This window comes from Schistocerca serialis, chromosome 5 (genome assembly GCF_023864345.2).
Source record: "Schistocerca serialis cubense isolate TAMUIC-IGC-003099 chromosome 5, iqSchSeri2.2, whole genome shotgun sequence".
Classification (NCBI taxonomy): Eukaryota; Metazoa; Arthropoda; class Insecta; order Orthoptera; family Acrididae; genus Schistocerca; species Schistocerca serialis.
The window spans coordinates 290,854,554-290,869,908 of record NC_064642.1 but is presented as its reverse complement, the minus strand read 5'-3'; the positions used below and the strand labels follow the sequence as shown (position 1 = coordinate 290,869,908).

Here is a 15,355-nt window from a genome sequence, read left to right as displayed (position 1 = left end):
TATGGATATGGCTCTGATATATACTGCATGATTTTTTTTTCTTTTTTTCTCCTTTACAGCAGAATAAAGACAAATGTTCACTATCACATGGCAGGCATTATCTTCCAAGTATTTCAAGTTAGTACTCATACTTAATATTATCATGATATATGTTTTTTAAGTAAGTACCATTTTGAAATATAAATAAAACAAGTAGACTTTTCTCAGCAGTGTTATCTTTACATGAAAACCTGTACTTTAATCTACTTTTCTACATAGTTGGTTGGTTGGTTGGTTTGGGGAAGGAGACCAGACAGCGTGGTCATCGGTCTCATCGGATTAGGGAAGGATGGGGAAGGAAGTCGGCCGTGCCCTTTCAGAGGAACCATCCTGGCATTTGCCTGGAGTGATTTAGGGAAATCACGGAAAACCTAAATCAGGATGGCCAGACGCGGGATTGAACCGTCGTCCTTCCGAATGCGAGTCCAGTGTCTAACCACTGCGCCACCTCGCTCGGTTGTTCTACATAATTCCCACCAGTATTAAGGGACTCATCATACTGTACAACCAGCTTTTGAATACCACCTCATAGAAATCTGTCACTTGATTAGACAAACATTGCAAAATGGTCATTTTGACATTTTCATTATTGTCATGGCTCTGTGCACCCAAATGCTTGTTCAAGTGTAGGGACACATGGAAGCCACTGGGTACTACTTTGGGGCTGTATGGAGGGTGATCAAGTTGTTACCAGCCAAATGATAAGTAATAACTGAAAGTCACCCACTTTGTTCCTCATCACACACATTTGTACGTACATCTTTAAAAGCTCTCCCTCACTTCTGTACCATCCCATCACTCACACTGTTTTCTCCATATAATTAATTAACCTGATGATGAATTTTGGCTGCTTTCATACCTTTAGCACTAATAAAATAAATTGCAGTGTGTGTTTCACAGTCGGCAGGATTTTCAATTGGAGAAGGCATTTAAAATACTCACAAATAAATGTAAATACATCAGATCAGTCTGTAATTGGCATCTGTGACTTGTCAACAGAGTGTGGTACACAGTGTGCATGTGCCAAATGCTGACTGCGGCACTGCAGCAGCAGAATTTAAAAATGATACGTACTTTAAAAACACATCTCATATTTGATTATTATTGTCAGTGTGATTGCTATTACTATAATTTCATTAAGAGTAAAGAGTTGAAACTAGCTGTCAGTATCTGTTTAAGTACAAGCAGAAGATCAAATGTTGGCCGTAATTATTTTTCAACTCAGGTTTTCAGCTTCACAAAGGAGAACTACTAGAACTATAATTTTTTAATATCAGTGTGATATATGTTAATGTATTATAATGACTTCTCAGTTTACATGCAGCTGAAGGTTAGTTAGTTTGGATTAGTGTGGAGGGTCTGAGTGGGACAGCAGAAGCCTGCAATCTAAAATGACTAAAATTTCTATTTTTATTGCTGCAGCATGCGCACAATAAATTCCTCAATCAGTCAGGTTGTTTGAAATGGGTTAAATAAATTGCAGTGTATCATAGAAAAGTATTACAGTAGGACATAAAATGGATGTTAATGTATTGTATCTGTCAGACTGACATGTAAACATAGAAATACAGAAATTGAATAGTGAGGACGAAATTAGCAGTTTATTTCTATAGGAGACATACAGAGAAAGGGGAAGTTTGGCATACATGTTTAAAAAACCACAAATTCAAATCTATAAAATAATATATTTCATTATTATAATAAATTTTCTGAACTATCAGTCACAAAGAAGGAAAGATAAATGTATGCAGATTTTTAATATTAATTCACTGTTAACACCAGAGTTGTGAAGAACCATGGCATAATTATTTATTTATGCATATATTTCACTAACCAGGCACACTGAGTAAGTTGACTTCATAAAATGAGTAACAAATGAACAGGGCATAATAATAATAATAATAATTATTATTATTATTATAGTTATAATAATAATGCTAATAAAATACAGCAGTGACCATACAATATTTCAGTAATGCCAGTCTAATTAATATACTGTTAACTAATATCCACATTACATCTATCTATTGAAAATGAACAATGATGTCTAACAGAAATATATGTCAAAAAACAAAGAAGATGTGACTTACCAAACGAAAGCACTGGCAGGTTGATAGAAACACAAACAAACACAAACATACACACAAAATTCTAGCTTTTGCAACCAACGACTGCTTGATCAGGAAAGAGGGAAGGAGAGGGAAAGACAAAAGGATATGGGTTTTATGGGAGAGGGTAAGGAGTCATTCCAATCCCGGGAGCGGAAAGACTTACCTTAGGGGGGAAAAAGGACAGGTATACACTCGCGTACACACACGTATCCATCCGCACGTACACAGACACAAGCAGACATTTGTCAGTGTCAACAATACAGAAGGATTCAAATCTAGAAAAGAAGTTGATAGGTCTGGAGGAGAGTGAGAAATTATTGAGTAAGGCAGTAGGTGATGTGTGAAAATGAAACCAGAAATAATAGGCATGAGTTAAGCATGACAGTATTGTCATTGTGATAGAGATACTGGTTCTCTGTTGGACAACAGGCAGACAAGTGGGATGCATAGAGAGACTACAATAATGCTAACAGGTAAAGCTTTAATATCTTATATAGTCAGTGCTTTTGGGTGAGACAGCTTACTGGGTAGTTTTTTCAAGAGCTGTATGGCTTAAATGTAGAAAGAATTAGTGTTATGCACAAGTACAACCAAGATATTGGATGTACAAGATACTGGATTGTAGTTATGGAGTCATGGCAGGTATTTGACATGCAAGAAGATGTATGAGGGGCACTAGTGCCTAAGAAACCAATGATGAAAGCAAGCTATCCAGCTGTATCCATCCCAGCTGACCACAGGAATATCTGGCATGAACAAACAACCAAATGTACACACCAATCTTATGCAAACATTCGTGGGTAGCTTGACTCATCAGGAGTTTTCACTATTTGTTTAGTTTTGAACTACATCATAGTAGTACAGATTTGACACAACTAAAGACTGAACTAAGTTTTGTTCATTTTTGAGTGAAAATATTATTCTAAATTTTGGCAAGAGAGATAGTCCCTGCATGCTGTAACAGTCTGTACTTCTCTGTTTAAGTGCTCATTTAACACTGATATCTTTTACTGCTTTATGACAGGATCACTGGGTAGCATAAGGAGTGTAGGACAAAAATGTCACTGCCTAGCTTTTGGTGTGATGTGAGGATCTCAGTTTAGAGTTTGGTTTAAGACACAAGTTTTTGCCCTTCATGATACTGAATGATACATATCATACCTGATATGGCAGCACCAATGTTCATAGGACTTACAGTTGAATACAGCTGGATGTCATCAGCACATAGCTGTGGCAGTTACAAGAATTTAGTACGGATGAAAGATCATTGATATACAGCCAGAAAAGCAATGGACCAAGGACTGACCTCATTTTTCTTTGATGACTTCTCCAACCAATAAACAACTTGAAGGCACCATCTACAAACAAGTCCATGCTATGGCAATGGGCACCAGCAGGGCACCATCCAATGCCAATAGGACCACTGAGAAACCCTACCTAACCGGAATCCCAAACCTCTCACCTGGTTCAAATTCATTGATGTTTACATAAAGACACTCTATCCACATTCCTCCAGAATCGCAACGTCTTCTCTCTGATTCACTTCATCTGGTTCTCCTCAGTCCAACAAGCCACCTTTCTTTCTGTTGATCTCCACCTCAAAGATGGCTACATCAGTACCCCCATCCATGTCAAACGTACCATCCACCAGCAATACCTCCACTTTGACAGCTGCTACCCATTCCATACCAAGAAGTCCCTTCCATACAACGTAGCCACTCATGGCCATTACATCTGTAGCGACGAGTAGTCCCTTTCCAAATATACCAAGGGTCTCACTGAGGCCTTCACAGACTAAAAGTGCCCTCTCAGTGTTGTACAGAAACAGATCTCCTGTGCCTTATCTCTCCAGTCACCCACCAACTCCCAGAATCCCACCATCTGGTCACAAAGGAGCATTTCTCTCATGACTCAGTACCACCAAGGACTGGAGCAACTGAAGTAATTCTCTGCCGGGGTTTGGACACCTTCTTGTTGTACCCTGAAATGAGAAATGTCCTACCTGCTATCCTTCCCATCCCTCCCACAGTGGTGTTCCACTGCCCACTGAACCTATACAATATCCTCATCTATCCATACTCTACACCCACTCGAAACCCCTTGCCTCATGTCTCATATCCCTGTAATAGACCCCGATGCAAGATCTGTCCCCTACATCTTCCCACTACTACCTACTTCACTCCAGTCACAAGCATTGCCTATCCCATCAAGGGCAGGTCTACTTGTAAAGTAGTCAAGTGATCTATTAGCTAAGAACAGACACTATATAACTAACAAGTTCACCTATATAACTAACGAGCTATCTGTCTGTATGAATGGCCACTGACAAACTTTGCCAAGAGACAGCTGGACCACCAAGTTGCTGAGCATACTGCCTGCACCATCTTGATCATTCCTATCAGCCTTTCTGAGTTGCGCAGGTCAGAACTCTACCTGTAATATAGTGGCCATTGCCGTAAGCTCCATAGCCTCAACCTCCATTAGTCTCTGTCCTTCACCCACTTATCCCCTTCCCTGCTCCCACTCCAACACTACACAGCCAATACACCAATACACCCAGTCTCCTTACTTCTCTCCTTTTCCACTCTCTTCCCCTCCTCCCTCCCCTGCCTCCCCTCCCCCCCTCTAAACTCCTGACGCATCTACCTGCCCTTCTCTGTCTCCACCATGTCCCTGTATGCTCTTGCAAGCAGCAGTTTACCGACCCCCACCCCTAAACTGCTATCCCTCCCCCGCCTTGCCCCAGCCTCCTCCTTGCCCCCACCACCCAACCACCACCCAAACTGCTTCTCCCATCATGCACAATTGCTTGCAAAGACAATGGTTATGAGTGTGTGAGCTGTACTTGCATGGATGTGTGTGTGTGTGTGTTGCCAGTTTTATAAGAAGGCCTTTTGGCCAAAAGCTCACTTGATTAGCAGTCTTTTTGTTGTCTCTGTCTGTGATTCAGTATCTCCACTACATGGTGAGTAGCTGTCTGTCCTTTTCATAATAATGTCAGTAAGTTTTTAAGGCAGGTATTGAACCACCACTATATGACAAATTCTGGTGTTTCACTTCTGTAATACATCAAAATCAACAACAGTGTTAAAATATTCAGTTCTCACCTGCCCCAAGCATATATGACTAATGCACTTTCTGTGCTGTGGTGTTTCTAGTTGCCTGAATGATATTTATCACAGATGTTTTATGTTTTAAGGCAGTTCATCAGTAGTTCATTAACCGTCTATTCCAAGGGATTAGATATTGGCAAAAATATGTCAATCATCCTGTAACTGTCTTTTGATTTTAGTTACATTCTTAGGTACTGGCTGAATTAAGCTTTATTTCCAATCTGTTGTAGATGGACTACTAAGAAGAGAGAGATTAAAGTTGGTTGTAAGTATTAGAGTAATAATATCATCAACATTTTCATCACATTTATGCTCACTCTATCAGTACCTGCTATTCCAAAAGAAATTCTCGTGTTTCTGCATGTAGAAATATATTTTAAGAAAAACACCTCTGTCACAAAGGTTCTATCTATTGGCTTATAATTTACTGTTAACAAACTGAGATCTGATTCTTCAGTTTCTTCAGGTGTATTGTGTCCAACAGGCACAATATTTTAGTGATCAACCATGTGACCATAATCAGGTGTGCTGATGAACTGAGTTCCTGTGGACCCACAGTAGACTTATACCCCCTTTGTGAAAGCCATTCTGTTTGCGGTCCACACCCAAGGTCATGCATTGGCAGACAAGGATGCAGTTGCATCAGCATCTGTGGCTGGCGATGCACAGCAGGGATCCTGGCTGCAGTAACATGGATGTAGTTACTCTGGTCACCATAGCTGCCAGAATGTTTTTGCAGAGAGGTTTTTCTCTGGTGCTCAATGGCCTCTCTAATGACTGTGTCCAGCATTTTGAAGTTCATACTAAAATTCTGGTACATTCATATTCCATTGCATGAGTCTTGGCCAAACAATGCCTATGACTGCTGACTTTCTGGGATACATTAGTTGAGTGTGCCACTGGTGCTCTTGGTGTTAATCTACAGTGGTGCTCAGTATTTGTCCAATATATGTTTTGCACCTTTGGCACAGAATCTGATGAGCCTCAGAATTGCATCAATTGAGGTCATCTTTTACATTTCCAGGAACTATTTAAACTACATTTACAGCTGGTCAATAAATTTAATTCTTGTGGTTGCCAGTAAACACTATCTGTCTATACCCATTCATCCTAGTTGTTAACAGTGTGGTGTGTGAAATGTCAGACCGAATGGACCTTGGATCCTAAGACTGCGGAGTTGAAGTGGGATGACAGTCATACCACCAAAACACTGCTGTAAATGGTGCAGGTCTGGGCAACAGTGATGACAGTGGCAGTGGCGCTGCTGTATAAGTATGGCAGCAGCATTCACACAACAGTCAACTGCATGGCAATGGCAGAGGAGATTCTGTCAAAAGCTCATGAGCAGTAAACCACTTGACATGGCTTGAAACCTGAGAATATCTTGTTAAGAATGGACCTCAGTTCAGGACATGATTTTAGGACACCATTAATATATTCAAGACCAGGATAGTACTGAGTGACAAGAGCTGTACTCCTAAGTTATTTTTTGGAGGGACTGGCATCACCAGAATTTGATGTGATGGCCCAAGAAATCTGCTTTTGAACTAGACTGATACGATAATTACATACAGTGAAGGCTGAGGTGAGAATGGTAGTGTTTTGCAGTAAAAGAGTCTGCATCTGATCAAATAATGCCAATACTGTATGGGGGGAATGTTTGACATGAAAAGGTCAGCAACTGTTGAATTGTAACTACCATTGTTTGTTTATAGATTTCATGAGAACAGAAGTGTATAGCTGGCTCTCTGTGAGGATGAGATCAACATTGAGGAAAGTGGCATGAGATTCAAAATAGGAACTTGTGAAATTTAATTGGGAGAATGTATTTAGAGATTCCAAAAATTTCAAGAGGTCAACTTCACTGTGAGTCCATTTGGTAAAGATGTCATCAATTATCTAAACCAAACCAGGGGCTGAGGACTTACAGATCCCAGGAGAGGCCCCTCCCTGATCTGTTTGTATGTCTGACTCTCAGAGGGATACGGTCTTGCGAATGCAGATGGCTCCTTCCTATGACAACCTTCTCATGGGTCACATTGAGGTGACTTCCCTGGGATCCATAAGTCTTCAGCCTCAGGTTTGGTTTGGTTTAGATGCATTAACAACATCTTCACCATGAGGACTCATGGTGAGGCTGACATATTGAAATTTTTTGAAATCTCTAAATACATTCTCCCAATTTAAATTCATAAGTTCCTATTCTGAGTCTCATGCCACTTTCCTTGATGTTGACCTCATCCTCACTGATTATCAGCTATGCTTCTCTGTCCACATCAAACATACAAACCAACAATAGTACATAACATTTTCACAGTTGCCATCCTTTTCCAGTCAAACATTCCACACCATACAGCCTTGGCATTCAAGACAAATGTATTTGTTCAGATGCAGACTCTTTATAACGACACACCATTATCATCACCTCAGTCTTCACTGTACATAATTATCCCACCAGTCTCGTTCAAAAGCAGGTTTTCCATGCCATCATATCAAGTTCTGGTAGTACCGATCCATCCAAAAACAGCTTAGGAGTACACCTCTTGTCACTTAATACTATTCTGATCCTGAACTAAAATCAAACCCTGAAATGAGGTCCATTACCTCTGAAATTTTTCCCATGACACCTAGAATAGCTTTTTGCCCCCTGCTCCCCCTTCTCCAACACCTCCACCCCAATATCCATAATATCCTGGTCGAGGTCTTTGCTCCTTTTGCACCCATTTCCCTACCCCATCAGGCCTACCCCTGCGACTGTCCTGGCTGTAAGACTTTCCCAATGCACCCTCCTACCACCATCTTTCCCAAACCAATAACTGGCAAAAAAAAAAAAAAAATACTGTTGCAGGGAATTGGCCTATGACACATACCATATGCTGTGTAAAGACTGTTTGGGCTTTTTAATTGGTATGACTACCACCAAGTTATCAGTTAGGACGAATGGCTACAGGAGATGGCATTCACTGGCAACACACTTAATCCTATAGCAGAGTATTCTCTACAACCTGTTACAACCTGTCAGTCACACCTTGATGTCTGTTTCACCACATTAGTCATTGAGATTCTCCCACTTGACACCAGTTTCTCACAACTCCACAGGAGGGACTGGCAATACAACATGTGCTTATGTCTCTTGCCACCCACCTGGCCTAAATGTATGTTAATTTCTGCGGCCTCAGCATTTCTTTTCATTAACAATGACTTTTCTTCTCTCTCTTTTATTTTTCTGTATCTTATTTTCCAACCTCCCTGCCCCCCCCCCCCACCCCCCCACCCCCACCCCCACCTATAAAGCTTTCCACTCTTATTGACTCTCGCATCTTGTGTGATTTTTTTCAGCAAACTATGCCATGTTTATTATACTATCTTCCACCTTTTAGTCTTCACGTTTTCAAATCTTGTCTGGTGCAGGCGCATATAATCAATCTTCCAGAACGTCTCCCCTGACCCTTGATCCTGGGTGACTTTTCCTTAACTCTCCCTATTTCCTAAACCTTGCCGGTCCTTTTCTTTCATCTCTTTTCCTTTCCCCTCAACCCTTCTGCTAGAAGGAGCCACTGGCTTGGAAAGCTTGTGCATTTTCCATATCTTTTATATGTGCCTTCTCCTGTCACTGCTTGCTGTGTAGATTTTTTATCCACCCAGTTATGTTAGATGTCTGTCTGAGATTCATTGAAAGGATATTAAGAAAATGTAACTCATCTGTGAAAGAAGAGGCTTACAAAACACTTGTTTGACTGATTCTTGAGTATTGCTTATTAATCTGGGCACATCACCAGGCTGGATAAACAGAAGAGGAAGAAGCTTCAGCACTTTATCACAGGTTTGCTTATTGTGAGAGCATATGAACATGCACAACTGATTCCATTGGCAGATGTTGCAAGGAGGCATTGTGTATCATTGAGAGGTTTACTGTCATACCTGTATTTCTGAGAGTGTGCATTCCAGAAAAAGTCAGGCAGTATACTACTTCACCCCCATGTATATATTGTCATATGACAGCAACAAGAAAATAAGAGAAATTAGATTCGTACAGAGGTTTACCAATGATTATTCTTCCCCTACACCATTCACAAATGAAAAAGAAGAGGGGGAAATGATAATGATACCACCCCCCCCCCCCCCCCCCCCCCCCCGTCAGACCCCCCATAAGGGGGCTTTCCGAGTGCAGCATTGCTTTCCTGGTGCCTATGTTATTTTTCTTTCAGAAGCTTCTGGTTCGTGGATTAGCAACACACAGTCTCCAGCAGGTGCTGGTATGTTTTTAGATTATGTCCAACCAAAACCTGGGTTACTCCAGAAGTGTTGATATCAACTGACTTTATAAATACCATGGTGATAATGTTCCTTTAAACAATATGTTTTGTATTAAGAATGTGGTGACCTCAAAGCCTTGACTCATGCACTTAAAAATATGTGCTGGAAACAGAAGAAAATCCCCTGTGAATGGGTTCAATCCCATCTCTGGCCATCCTGATTTAGGTTTTCCATGATTTCCCTAAATCGTTTCAGGCAAATGCCGAGATGGTTCCTTTGAAAGGGAACGGCCGATTTCCTTCCCAATCCTTCCCTAACCTGAGCTTGCACTCCGTCTCTAATGACCTCATTGTCGACGGGACGTTAAACACTAACCACCACCACCACCCCTGTGAACGGAGTGAGGGACAAAATTAGATTGGTCTATTAGAGGCAATTGGTTAGATGAAAACAGGTTTAAAATGCATGGAAGTATTATAACACCACGCCACTTAGAAGAAGACTAAAATGGTTGCTGTAAAGCTCCTGCATGCATAGATGCAATCTTTATCAAAAGAAAAAAAAGCAGACTTAATTGTAAAACATACACTTTATGTGTTAACTACACCAAGGCATTTGACAGGGTGAGATAAAGTAGGCTGTAGAAAATTGATTGCCAGAACATCAGATGCAAGTTTTTAAAAGTCAATACTAGTACACCATTATTCTGTTAGGTAATTCTAGTGCAGAGACCATCTTATGTATAATAAGCAATCAAGATCTTAGACCAGGTTACTTCCTACCCTGGGTCCTATTCATTCTGTGCTTAGACAACAAGGTGAAAAAAGGGAAAGCAGTACCTCCTCTGTCCATAGATCTAACAACGTAAAGCTATAATGTGTTACTCTTTCCTGATGAGTGTGGTGTTATCACTTCCCCTGGAGATAACTTACAGAAACCAGTTCATCTAATGCATAATGTAGTGAAAACATACAACTACAAAATCATGAAACTAAAACTAAAGTTATAGTCTTTAAGGGAAATTAAATTATAAGAATACTAATATGCTTAGATCAAGAGAAAGTTAACTAGTTTCTCACAGCAAGGTGGAATGGTTCCACTTGCTATAATAATGCCTCTCCCCATATTATTCATTAAAGAAGCAATGTATATACTACAACTAGCTTAGTGCCCACTGCTTCAGTCATGATGTAGACTGTATGGTCTGCACAGTTAATTTTTTTCTTTAATCAGTTTATGTTTTTCACAAAATTTTCACATTAATTAAAGCAATAGGAGGATGGTCTTTTCCAAATGTACTTCTACCCAAAAAAAATGATTCTAGTAGTTGGAGTCAGGCCTTCATTAATCCTTAGATTAGATTAGATTAGATTCAGTTTTCATTCCATAGACCCAAAAAATGAGATGATTCTCATGGGTGTGGAATATGTCAAAGTATAATAAAAAACATAAAACATTTGAATACAATACTTACTACCCTGGTCAATTGTCAGGAGATTGTCAAAATAGGTGAATACATCGCAGTTAACTGGCACTGCTAATGTTTACAGAATAAATACACTTTCAGAATGAAAAATAGTTATTCACTTTTAATAAATTTATCACACATAAAATACCTAATCTTGACTGTTGTGACCAAGTGCTGTCAAAACTGAAATCTAACAGAAATTTTTACTTAAGCTGGCCTAACAGCCCTTGTTAAGATATTCATCTATAGAGTAAAAGGAGTTGCCTATCAAAAAGTCTTTCAAACTCTGTTTAAACTCTGCTTTTTCTTAAACCAAGTTTTTAATGGTTGCTGGAAATTTATTGAAAATCTACTGAGTACTGAACCCCTTTCTGGACCAAGGTAAGTGATTTTAGGTCTTTATGTAGATTGTTTTTATTCCTAGAATTGATACTGTATATTGAGCTATTGGCTGGAAACAGAGATATATTACATGCAACACATTTCATTGAGGAATAAGTATGCTGAGAAGCAGTGGTTAGTATACAAAGTTCGTTGAACATGTTTCTAAGCAATGCTCTTGAATTTTCACCACGACTGATTCTTATTACACACTTTTGAATGCTAATAACATTTGCTCAGTTTGATGAGTTACCCCAGAATATGATCACATATGACACAATAGAATGAAAGTAAGCAAATTATGCAGGTTTTTTTTTATATTTATATCTCCACATCTGACATCATTATCACTGCAAATAAAGACTTGTTTAGGCACTTAAGCAATTCTGTGGTATGCCCTTCCCAACTGAATTTATTATCGAGTTGTAATCCCAGAAATTTAACACTGTCAACCTGTTAAATCTGCATGTCTCCATATGTTATACACATGGTGGAAGGAAATCTCTTACAGGTTCTGAACTGCATATAATGGGTCTTATCAAAGTTTAATGGCAGTGAATTATTATGTTAGTGAAAATTTGATTAGCAGCTATTTCTAAATCTCTATTTGACTTGCTGTTTATTGAAATGTTGAGTTCTTATGATGATATTTCCATAGAAACTTTCATCACATAACACGTGTCTTTAGAAGTCAAATACCAGTTTTCATAGATTTAGATTTAAAAATGTTTTAAGATACTGCAATATTTTCTTAAAAATTTGTGTCCTCTATTTTATATACTTTGAGGCTGAATTTTCAAAAACACTGAAACATGATTTTTTTATTTCTAACTGAGGCCTCCAATTCAAAACTCATAGATGTAGTTTTAAAAATAGTTTCACAATTAAATATTTTTGTATAATATTTCATCCTCTGTTTCATCCCTTAGGAGCTGAATTTCCAAAAATACTGAAACAAATGTTTTTTATTTATGTCTGAAAAATCAAATACTAATATTCATAGATGTAGCTTTAAAAATGCTTTAGTAGTTATTTAGTAATGATATACTTAAAAAAAACTTATAGTCACTATTTCAGCCCCCTAGGCATTAAATTTTCAAAAATCTTGACATGCACATTTCTTTATTTTTGACCAAGAAATCAAATACCAATTTTCATAGTTCTGGTTTCAAAATTGCCTTAATAGCACAATATATTCCATTTTCACCACCTCAGAGGTGAAATTTCAATAAATTAATTCTTAAAAAACCTACAGGATAAATTTCATATTTCTGTCCTTAGTGGTTTGGGCTAGGCAATGATGAATCAGTCAGTCAGTCAGTCTGTCAGTCAAGACATTTCCTTTTATATACAGAGATGACACAAAATTGTTAAATTCTTATTTGTGCAGTATTTCAGTAGACTGTATTATTCACAGGATTTTTTTCAGGCTACTGATGATAATGGTATATTTAGTTTATATGAAAACAATTTATTTAAAGAAATATTCTAAATTTATGATTCTGGCACCTGTAAGCCACGTGCATTTCAAAATCTGAGCCCACTAAAAATTGTTTGTTTCAAGACTGATGTAGCTTACTTGAATGCTCTCACTTTTCTCATTCAGAAAAACATTCTACTTTTTCCAAAAATGTTACATTTCAAAAGTTATACTTATTAAAAATTATAATATTCCAAACTACTGTATTTGAATCTTATAATTTAGTCCTGTCAAAATCCTACTGTTATAGTTTTGTAGCCACAATTTTTCTATTTTCCAAAATGTATGCCTATACTAAAATAACATGTTAGTTTATTAATCATTCAAATAGTAAAATTTAATTTTCTAGAAAATTCTTGGCAGGCTTTTGTAAATACTCGTGTATGCCAAACTTACATCACATAAACCAGAACCATTATCTATACCAGTTTAAACCAAACTACATTCCTCTATAATGTGTTTTAGTATTTTTTTACCCTTGCTGTTATGAGTGGAATCCACATGCTACAAATTGAGAACTTTAGTTTAGCTGCACATTACTGTAGATCTATTATGAGAAAAGGTGGCATTGCAATATTTGTAAAAAAAACAATGTAGTGTATAAATCTCTAGAATTAATCAAATACTGTGATGAACAGCATTTTGAGGTGTGTGGCATTGAGTTAACAGCAGACAGTGCAACAGTTATTGTACTGGCTATTTACAGGGCACCTGCTGGAAATCTGAATGAATTTATGAGACAAATAGAATCACTTCTGTCCCACCTGCATAGGAAAACTAAATCAACAATTGTTATTGGTGACTTCAATGTGGACTTCTTAACAGAAAATAGAAATAAAATGGACTTTGAACACCTGGTGTACTGTTACAACTTAGTACCAGTGGTGGACACTCCAACTAGAGTAACAGCCAGTTCTAGCACTTTAATAGAGAATGTATTTATAGATAAGGATATTTTCAATAATTTAACTGTGAAAAATATTACAAATGACCTCTCTGATTTTGAAGGGCCATTCCTCACTCTAAACCAAATAAATGTAGAAAGGAAAGAAAATTTCATTTGGAAAAACTTTAGGATTATAAATGAACACATCATTGAAAGCTTTAATCAGCAATTACAGGTAGTGGACTGGTCTCCGGTGTATGCTGCAATTGATGTTAACTCAAAATTTAACCTATTTATCAATGAAGTTACAAGTATTTTGGAAGAAACCTTTCCAAAAATGTGAGAGAGAAAACCTGTTAAAATCTGAAAACAAGCCGTGGATTACTAAAGGCACCAAAGTTTCTTGTAAAACAATAAGAGAAATGTATGCAGCAGCCAAGAGATAAAATGATCCCAGTAGGAATATGTATTAAAAACTCTACAATAAAGTCCTGCATAAGACCACACAAGCAGCAAAGCACATGAGCTTGAAGACAGAATTGATTACTTGAGCAATAAAGTGAAAACTATTTGGAATTTTGTAAAGAAGGAAACAAGGAAAAGTGCACTTTGTAGTGAAATTATCCAAATAAAAAGTGAGGGTCATCTTGTTAGCACTCCAAAAATAGTTGCAGACACATTTTTTAACAGTAACAGAAAAATAGGTTTACAACACTCCATGAATCAAGCCATAAATCTTTTGGAAAGCAGGGTACCTAGCTCAGTACAACACATGAAGGTAACAACAGTCACTGTTCAAGAAATTGAAAGCATTATTAAATTTGTGAAAAGTGAAAACTCTACATGGATTGCCAATATTTCTAAGAAATTATTAAAATAATGCTGCAGCCATGTGAGTGAGTCCTTTGCCACATTTTTGATGCATCACTTATGCAAGAAGTAGCTCCAGAGATGCTTAAGTAAGCAGTTGTAAAACTGCTGTATAAGAAGGGAGATAAGATGGATGTTGCTAACTATTGGCCAATATCACAACTGACAAGTTTTTCAAAGGTTTTAGAGAAACTAATTCATGCCAGAATAGTGAAGCATCTCAGGGATCAAAATATCCTCAGTGAAAGTCAATTTGGATTTCAGAAAGGTTTGTCAACAGAAGATGCAATATTTGCATTTTCTGGCAAAGTCTTGGAATCTATCAACAAAAAACTAGAGGTGGTTGGGATTTTTTGTGACTTACCAAAAGTGTTTGACTGTGTCAGTCACCAGATTCATTTACAAAAGGCTGCACATCTTGGTATAAGTGGTTCATCAGGGAAATGGCTTGACTCATACCTGTCAAACAGGAAACAGAAAGTTGTAGTGGATAGTCAAAATGGAGTCCCGTTATCTTCAGAATGGGGTACCATCACATGTGGAGTGCCCCAAGGCTCAGTTCTGGGCCCCCTACTTTTTAATATCTTTATAAATGATCAGTCTTTCTGTACGGAATATTGTAGATTCACCATTTTTGCTGATGACACTATACTACTTACTGATAATTCAGTAGATAAACTTGAGGAAACAGCAAATAAGATTTTAAGTGAAACAGTTAACTGGTTTAATATCAATGGCATTTCTTTAAAT

General features: G+C 37.9%; 1 protein-coding gene across 5 annotated transcripts in view; it reads right to left on the bottom strand.

Annotated features, from left to right (window-relative positions):
- LOC126481128 (ras guanyl-releasing protein 3-like) overlaps positions 1-15,355 on the bottom strand; it is a 448,249-nt gene that overhangs the window by 77,089 nt on the left and 355,805 nt on the right. The window lies entirely within an intron of this gene.